Genomic DNA, 9976 nt, shown 5'->3' on the forward strand with positions numbered 1-9976 from the left:
AACACACAGTAATATGCCTTGATAGCATTCTAATGGCCAAAAGTTTCATCTTTGTCATGGGGTTGAGTTTGTAAGTCTCTCTGATTATAAACAAAATAAAACAAAAACACTGCCTATTTCTGAGCATTTCCAATTTCAGAGTTGTAACATTGACACACATTGTAACTTTTCATCTTTACATTCACTATTTAGAGTAGGCTTTATTCATAATTTGCATCTCATAAAACCAAGTCTTTGGTTGGCGACATTGCCTTAAACATTTTAGCAAATGTCAGAAGCAGGACACAACCCAAGATATATCCAACACTTAATCTCCTTATCTCAACCAATAATGTGGACTCCTAGAGGTACAATTTTAACCCTTAAATTGCTAGATTTCAATCTACTTAGGAATGTTTAATGGCCACATTATACATTTAGAATTAGATAGAATACCGCAATCCAAAGAGCCTTTGGATACCTTGTATAACCTTATAACTCAATACCAAAATCCCATTTTGATGGGCATTTGCTATGTCAAGCATTTCCCCTTGCTCTAAGCTATGATATCTCTGGGAAACATCTCTTATTGGCAGTATCCTGACTCTATTTCCTACTTGAATGGAACTGTTCCCACAGCATTTTCAAAGATTATTATATAGTTGCAAAGTATCCTTCTAAGTTTTAGCAAGTTTAATGTGAGTAGAGACTCAGGTACTCATCTTTAGTAAAAGTAGCAATATCTTTAACAGCAGACTTAGGTTAGTAATTAAGTAAAATGTTTCAAATGCCCATGTGAATATATATTCAACATCTGAACACACATACACATATGCACACTTTTTCCTACTCACTCATTTAGTAGCAAGTATTTATTAAACTCCTATAACATTCCAGGCCACATTTTAGAAGCTAATAGTACAGTAGTGAGTAAGATAGATAAAATCTTTCAGCGTTAGGCTTTAGGGAGGATACATGCCAGAAGTAGTCAAGAGAATGCTTGGAATGGAAAAGAATGAAGATTGTACAATTGCTAATAAGGCTACAGCCAAAGTAATTGTTTTGAAATTATTAATTTAATATCATTAATTCAAGTGACATAAATTTGCTGCAAGGCTGGCTGAGGTCTGGGAAATATGCATTGTGCTATTTTGTAAAATTTTGGAGTTGAACAGTAAACAGGACCTATGTGTAACCTCCCTGTTCACATACAGAATTACTTTCTTTAACTTCCCCCACTGACTGGGATTCTGCCTACTAGAGCAAATAAAAACAAGAAAATGTGACATAAGAAAGGAATTTTCATCATTACAATGTCGTGCAATACATAACATCTTTCCCATTTTACATATAAAAAAGTTCATTTTTAAGGAGCTAAATTGCCAACCTCAAACATAGTTATCAGTGTAGGATCTGGGATTAAAACATATCTGTCTTGAAACCCAGGTTTCTAAGTACTGTGCTCTCTGCTTCCCCAAGTCCTTCCAACTCAACAAGCTCAGTATTTCATGCAAAGATTGTACTAGATGACTTGGTAGGTCAAGCAGTGTCTCCACAGCCTCTGACTTCAAGGTGTTAACATTACTCTGTGAGCAGCAGCTACCTCATTAGATTGACCTATCTGTTAAAATAATTTTTAAGAAAAGTGCTAAGAAAGTAGAGCTAAGGACATAATTAACACCAAATAGAAGAAATTAGGGGTGATTTCACAAAGATTGTTTGAGATGAGCATTGAAGATAAATAGATTGTTGACAGATAAGCATGGTAAGGCTATAGCCACGCTGGCCTTACCATGCTGGGAAAGAGCTTACTTTCAACCACCCAAGAGCTTTCTATTACATCAAATTGAATCTCCCTCATCTTAGGCCAAATGAGACACACACAAAAATTGGTGTCCCTCAGGAGCAGCTTTCAACCCATGACAAATGAGCGCTGGTGTACTAATAGCCTTGTTCCTTTGTTCCTCAGGCAGATTAGCTTTGAGGTTCAAGTTCCACTCTGACTCTGAGTTTCCATCAGATTATGCTCCAGTAACCCACAGGGCTAACATAATTTAGGGCACCCTTTATTGTCCCCTGTCCTGTCCCTGTTCCCTCCATGCCTGTTTTGGCCTTCGCTGGGATCACTACCATACTAAGCTATTTGCATTTTAATCTGATTCAGGAGCTGCCTCTGGGAAACCTTAAGACTCCCCCTGGCCTGCACGCCAGCTTAGGCAGTTACCAAGACCTTGCAGAGGCTCCTGGGAGTCTCAGGGTCATCTGGTAAGTTCACAAAGGCTAACTCAGGCAACCAAGAGAGTAGTTGTTGGGACTGTCAACCTTTGCCCATGTGACTGCTAATGCTCCCAAGATTGATGGTCTCTCCTGTCTGCTACCCGCCAAATATCACAGTAATGCCTTTATTGACACCTAATGCAAACTCTGTGAAAGCAGAGTGGTGTTGTTGAGTTGATAACAGGAACTTCAGTATCATTTCAACCTAAACATTGTTTCACCATTTCTCCCTACTTGCCTCTGTTTTCTGTTGATAGCAACTCCAAGCATGGTGAGATTTCTCACCTCTTCTCCTTCTCTCTGTCAATAGAAACCCTACCCAATCTTTATAGTGCAGCTTTGGTCATTTCCTTGCAGTGATGTTGGGTGGCTAGAAGAGATTTGGATTAAGATCAGCTGCTTTTGTTGAGAATTAACAGACGACTGTGCTAAATTTGAAGAATTGACATAAGGAATAAAAAGCTGTAAAGAATTGGGACACTTACTCACATTCCTTTGCCCAACTAATGATTTCCCAAATTATTTTGGAAAACTCTCATTAAGGAATTAGCTTTTCTGACAAGATTGCTAGCACGTTGCATTTCCAGTCTTTCTGACTCCTTGGGAGAGTTACCATTTCTGAGGTGTTACCTATAGAGCTTTCATCAGCAAAATGGGACCAAGTAGTGCAACTAGAAAAGTTTTAACCTAACTTAATTTTGGAGCTGACTGTTGGTTTGATGACCTTCTGGATGACTTACAAACAAAACCAACCATAAGGTCTTGCAATGAACAAGAGTAAAGTAGCCCTTCACGAACACAGTTAAATAAGGCCATACTTTGTGCTGTTGGATTTGGTAACTGTATAGATGACAGTGTCCTGTTTGTGCATTCTAATAGGATCCTTAAAGTCCTACAGCAGGGTAGAGAAAGCGAAAACTAAGAAATATAGTACTGGTATAAGGGTCACATGATGATAAGTGAGAATGGAGCATGACGTCTGTTCTATCCTCTGCCCTCTATAAGGTGATTTTTTTTCAGAGTCTCGATCTATATAGTCTCCTTCTGCTTCTTCTGTTCAGAACATATTCTGTTTAGTACACTTCTGCCTTATATGTGAGTATGGACAGTGCAGATTACCAAAAAAAAAACCACAAGAAGTTTTGTCCTTTATAATACATATAAACAGGTTATGGGGCAATTAGACCTTGGCTGTAGGGACTAGAAGTAACATATAAATAAATGCAATGGGGGTGTTCTAGTCACAGAAGAAGAGAAATGCCAGATATGAGGTCAAGTTAAGAGTTGTCCCATCAGTAACTGTTCCAAGTAAGAGGGGATTGAATTATGTGAATGGGGTAATAACTGAGACTAAGTTTCATTTAATAGTCTATGAAGATGAGATAAAGTTGGACTGTTATAGTAAGTTATTTCAGCATTCACTTCTGAAGAATTTCTGAGCACTCCAGAGTTTAACAGAATCATGAAAAGAACACATGTTGAGAAAACAAGTCTTAGGATACAGTTCAGAATAATCACTTGAAGTCCTTGATTAGAAATAGACACAAGAGTTAAAGCCTAATGGCCCCATAAGAGGAGAAAGAGGCATGAGCAATAACAAAACTGAATGATTTTTCATCCATACTGGAGTTTTAGAATTGAAAACACTTTGATAAACTAAACATATTTTTTTTTAAGTTACCTGGATTCTGTTTTTCTTTAATTTGCTAGTCCTTTAGAAGAACAGTATCTGATGTGACCAGTCCCATCTGTGCTTCAACAAGCTCTTTGGGTTGCTTTAGTGCACTTGAGTTTTATTTTTATAAACCAGAACTTTAATAACATGGAAGAGAGATCTTCTCTCATAAATTCTTGTCCTTTCAAGAGACAACATAATTTCCTTTTGCCAAAATACCTTCCCTTACATCAGAATACTGGAAATTTCTCAAGCATGTGTGGTGTTTTTCATATTTATACATGCCTGGAATACCTTAACCCTTGTCAGAATATGAACCACAAGGAAGTGCTCTGAAGTCAGACTCTTTTGTTTGAAACCCCAGCTCTGCTACTTCCCCGTTGTATGCTATTTAGCAAATTGCCTAAGTTCCTAAATTTTAATGTCTTCATCTATAAACTTGGCATATTACTAATAGCTACTCATAAAGCTGTTGAAAGATTAAACGAGAAAACCCATGTAGGGGATTTAGCTAAATGCTTAGCGATAGCATACAAAGAAAGATGACAAATCCTATTATAATTATTGTTATTATCCATATAAAAATCATGTCCAGGCTCTTTTAAGAAAGACAAACCATTTCAAAGACTCAGTCACACGCTCTCATGAAATCTTGAAGACTAATGAATACCGAGATTGGAAACTAAAGTCAAAAGCAGGACCAAGTGCCAAATCATTTGTTGAAGTCACCCAAGGATTCAATGTGGGAAGATTCTAGAAACGTACGCAGGGCACCTTGATGCTTCACCTTGGTGACCTGGCCGAGACTAGCAATTCTTATCCCTGCCCATTGGCATAGCTAATGTAATGACAATATTATTATTTTGTTACTATTTTGTGAAAAAGGTGGTTTTAGCCTCAGAATCTCAAAAGCCTCCCTAGCCTTCCTTGATTTCTCCAATTTGCTGTGCTGCCTTCGCCCTGGGGCTTTTGTTCAGCCTCTACCTGGACCTCCCCTCGGTAGCCCTTCTCTCTCCTGTCCTTTCTGTAGTTAGCACCTCTTCTTTTTCCCACCTCAGCTCACTCTCAGTTTCCTCAAGGGAAACATTTCCTGAGCTCCCTGACTAGGTCAGAGCTTCTAACAGAATTTTTCACATAGCCCTGCATTTTGTGTTCATAGCATTTACAACAATTGTAAGCTTTTTTAAATTTATGTAATTATTGATATTTCTGTGCTCTGTACAGGACAGTAAGCTATATAATGAGAAACACTATTTGCTTTATTTATATATCCCAGCACCTGGCAGTGTGTCAGGGACAAAGAAGGTGCTTGATAAATGTTGGTAGGCAGTTATAAGGATTTATAGAAACTGAATATATATATACATATATATATATATCATATTATATAACTTAGCCATGGCTAAAAAGGATAACTGAATATGAGGTCTTAAGGCTAAACTGGTAGTTAATGAAGAGAATTGAATGACTGGAAGTTTTTCTTACAAAGGTGGTTTGAGCTCTTAATTGATAGGAAATTAATAGATGAGGAGAAGTTTTAAAAATGCTAAGATGCTAGAAATTATAAAATTTAATTTAGTTTTGTCACCTTGTAATTAATAGATTTTTGTCTAAGGTCCTGATGGATTTATCCTTAAGGTTTTAAGGATACTCTTTTAGTAGATTCAGTCTGCTATAACAAATTACCACAGACTGGGTGGCATAAACAACAAAAATTTATTTCTCATAGTTCTGGAGGTTGGTAGTTTAAAATCAAGGAACCAGTAGATCAGGTGTCTGGTGAGAGCACTTTTCTGGTTTTCCTGTCTTCTTACTGTATCCTCATGTGGTGGACAGAGAGTAGTCATCTCTCATGTCTCTGCATATAAGGGCACCAATCTCACTCATGAGGGCTCCACCCTTATGGCCTAATTACCTACCAAAGGCCCCACCTCCAAATACTATCACATAGGAAACTTAAGCTTCAACACATGAATTTGTGTGGGGGGAGGTGGGGACACAAACATTTAGTACATAGCAGATGCAGCATGTTTGTTTTGGGAAACTGTATTTGTCATAATGTTTATTAGAGAAAATACTAGTTGTTTCCTGGAGTTATAAGTCATATCTGTCATCAGAGGATCATTTTTTCATTGACCTTAGTGATAATTAACTTAGCCAGCCTTGCTAATCTAGCTCCAATTAACTAAGCTGGTGAAAAAGGTCTGCGAAGTCCTTAAATTCATTGAAACATGGAAATAACTAGAGGGCTATTTAATCCTTTTAAGGCATATGTACACATAGAGTCCATTTAAAAGTAAACCTAAATAATGTCAAAATGGTGATATGTGATTAAAATCATCAGTTAAATAATTTTGTGAATCTTAAGGTGGGGGATATTGTAAACTGCATTTAGTAAATTCATCTGGACACACAATTCTTTTTCATGAGCAGCTCCCCAAGGCTGTACTTGGCAAAGCTGATGATAGAGTGCTTTACATCTCTGTAATTCTAAATTTCATGTCTCAGATGTATACTATTATGAATATGCCTAGAGAAGGGAAAGAAAAGGAGATAAATCCTTCTGAAAACAAAGTAGGGCTATCAGGCTTAAACAAATGGGAAATGTTTTCTAAACCTAGAACCAGGTGGAAAATGACACACTCTAAGCTCTTTTCATTCCCCCAACTCAATTCTGATTTTGAGATGCTCCTCCCTTATGTGCACACATAAAACTAACCCCAACAGGTGTTGGTTGCAGATGGATGGCACAACTGTTAATAATGTTTTCATGACTGTGAGAGGGATCCACACATTTACTTTGTTGTATAATTGCACACTGAATGGCTAATTTCAGTAGATAACTCTTAAAATTTAAATTCTAAGGTAATTAAGTAGAACTTTCTTTTCAAAGCCCCCTCTCTCAAGCATCAAATTATATTAATTATGTAGGATACTTTGTCAAGAAATGTGGCCAGGTTAAATTCATATTGCCAAATAAATTTCAAAGAACACATTCATTAAATTCTCCCATTATGTTCTTTTTGTTGCTATTGGGATGAGTGTTCTGACCTTTGGAAATGATGAACAATTCAGAAATTAAACAGTTTTAAAAAGCAATATTAAACTGTGAGGACACTGAAGAGTTGTTTTGATATTATTGGCTTTTGGAACTTGCTGCTAGTTGTTATCAATTTCATCTAGCCTTTCTTGCAATAAAAATAAATAAATAAACTCTACAGTAGCTGTAAGGCAGACATATGAGCACTTCTATTGCAAATTTAAATATGGAATTTTATGAGTCTTTCTAAATCAAATAACATGGTATAATAGCAAAACAGGTTCTGAATTGTGAATCGTACAATACTCTCAGATGCCAAAGGTTAGAACGTTTATCTACCACATTCTGCTGTCTCTAATTTTTATTTACCAAATACCTGCATGAGGAGGTAAATGCTCAATAACCTTCTGGGTAATTGGTATTTTTATTCAAGGACCCACAGTGCTTTTATGTATAATCTTATAAACAACTAACAAATACTGCAAATGTTTAAATATAGAATACTCAACGTGATGACATCATAGAAGAAATGTTGTATGTGGATTTCAAGGAAGAATGCAAAGCATGTTATTTTATTTGGGCCTTAGTATACAAGTAGAGCTTTACAAGGGAAAAGAAAGGACTGGTGGGGTGGGGCCAATGGGAGAACCATAGGATGGCCAGATTTGGCAGGAAAAAATATAGGGTGTGTTTGGGAGTCTTTTGTTTTTATGACATTCCAAACTGAGAGGAAACAATACACGCATAGGATTGATTAACATTAACTTGCATGTTTAACGGCTAATCCTAAATCAATACAATCTTGAGTTTATCAATGATGTGGATGCCAAGCTACCTTTATATAGTGAAATGGAAGTCAATGGAGCTCAAAGTATGTGGTTAAAAAAATTTAAGTTTGGAATAATCATTATGGAGAAGAGCAATGATTACTGTCTAGTAGCTACTAAAAGGATTTCGTCATGGCACTGCATTTTCAGTGTGTTAGAAATTGTCTTTCTCTATATATTATTTCAAAATCCATATACTTGATACAATGTAACAACATATACAGAGATATCCAGTTGTAACTATATAGATGCTTCTTATGTACTTTATTATGTATATAACTGATTTTATTTTACTGTGAAGTATATATGCAATATAGGAAAATGTATAGAACATAATATGTAAATATAAAGGAAAAAATAATCACATCAACACACAGCAATAACATTTTATTGTTATATATTATATGTGAATGTATAGATCTATAGATTAATGTTATATACTTATGTAAATATAGATATATTTTAAATTTTATACAGTGTTTCTTATACAATATTACATTATGTAGCCATTGAAAATATTACATAATGTAATATTGTTTGTATTGATCATTACTTACTCAAGCAATTGCCTATTACTTAAGGTTTTGAATGCTTTTCAACTGTGCACTGTTACAAATATGACTGCAGTAAAAATCCTTTAGTGTTGTATTATTGTTTACATTTTTATATGTTTTTAGGATGAATTCCAAAAAGCATATTTGGATTTTAGACCTGTAGGAGAGTATTTCCTTCATTGTGAATTCACAGATATTTTGTATTCTTAAAAATTCTTGGCCATTCTTAAAATTTGAGTCTTTTGTTTTAACATTTTATGGTAGAGGAAGCATATGTGCTTCTAATTCTATGAGTTATCTGTTCTTACCTCTTCCCAGTTTTCTATTAGGTGACTAGTTTTTATTTTCTTAATATATTAATGTGTTTTTTTACTCTTGGTCATAGCTTTTGAAATATATTTTCAAGTTTTAAAATTGCTTTTTGCAAAAATAAGGTATATGATATACAGTAACTTTGAAGTTTTATGTAGGCAAATGTTTTAATGTTTTGTTATTTCTTCATTGCTTGTAAGCACAGTATAGGTATTTCTAGCCAAAAAGTAGATGGATATTCATTTAAAACTTCTAGTGTTTTATCTTTTTTCAAAAGCTCTGAACCATTTGAAATTTATTTGGTGTAAAATCTGAGGTAAGAATGTTATAATTTAATAATTTAGGATAGCCAATTTTCCACATACAATTAATCAATTGAAAAGGTTTTCCTTACCCACTTTTGTTTGCACTGTATTTTTTTAACGTATCAAGTTGCGATAGATATAAACATTGATCTATAATCTGTTTGGGGACCATCTATTATGTTGATTTTATTTTACTGTTCACTCTTAAACCAGTTTCACACTTCCTTGTTGTCCGGTTTGTGTAATATCAGGTGGCTATGAGGCCACCACCCTCAAACTCTCTCTTTGATAGCAGCAAGCTTAAATGTCCAAAGTAATTTCACTGTTGTTTTCCAGACAACCTTTTGAATAGTTTTGTCAACTTCCCTTTTTAAAGGAATTTAATTAGGATGACATCAAGACCATAATCTGATAAGAACTAGTCATTTTAAACCAGTTGTCTCTTCAAGGAACATAATAATAATGATAACTAACATTTATTGGACATCTATTATATACCATTATTCTAAGGCATTCTCATTTACTAACTCCTTTAAAACCAAATACACTCACTTTCTTGGTATTTGATTGAGTTTCAAAGATTTGAATGCACTTTCTATGACAGCATCCACATTTGCTTTTCCAGTTATGAGCACTGTCCCAAATTCTGTAACATCTTCAGCATCTCTTCTTTGATGTCTAATAGGCACATTTCAAAATTGACAACCCCAAACTGGACTGCCTTCCCCATTGTAACTAATGGCTCTCTTTTAAAAACCTTGTAGTCCTAATTGATAGGAAATAAAAGTTATGTATGAAGAGATTTGAGAATTTTCTGATAAGAATGGAAGGGACACAGGGAATCTTAGGTGCTAAGTGGAACTCTCTGCATCCAGATCTGTGAGGAAAAGCAAACACTTTGGACCCAGGGAAAACACCCACTGAGTCATGGGCCATCCCAACAGCTTCATCTGCCTTCAGTCTGAGAACTAAAAACTGTTCCTAAACAGCTACATTGTCAAGAGACC

The sequence above is a fragment of the Miniopterus natalensis genome, chromosome 11 (genome assembly GCF_054644295.1).
Source record: "Miniopterus natalensis isolate mMinNat1 chromosome 11, mMinNat1.hap1, whole genome shotgun sequence".
NCBI lineage: Eukaryota > Metazoa > Chordata > Mammalia > Chiroptera > Miniopteridae > Miniopterus > Miniopterus natalensis.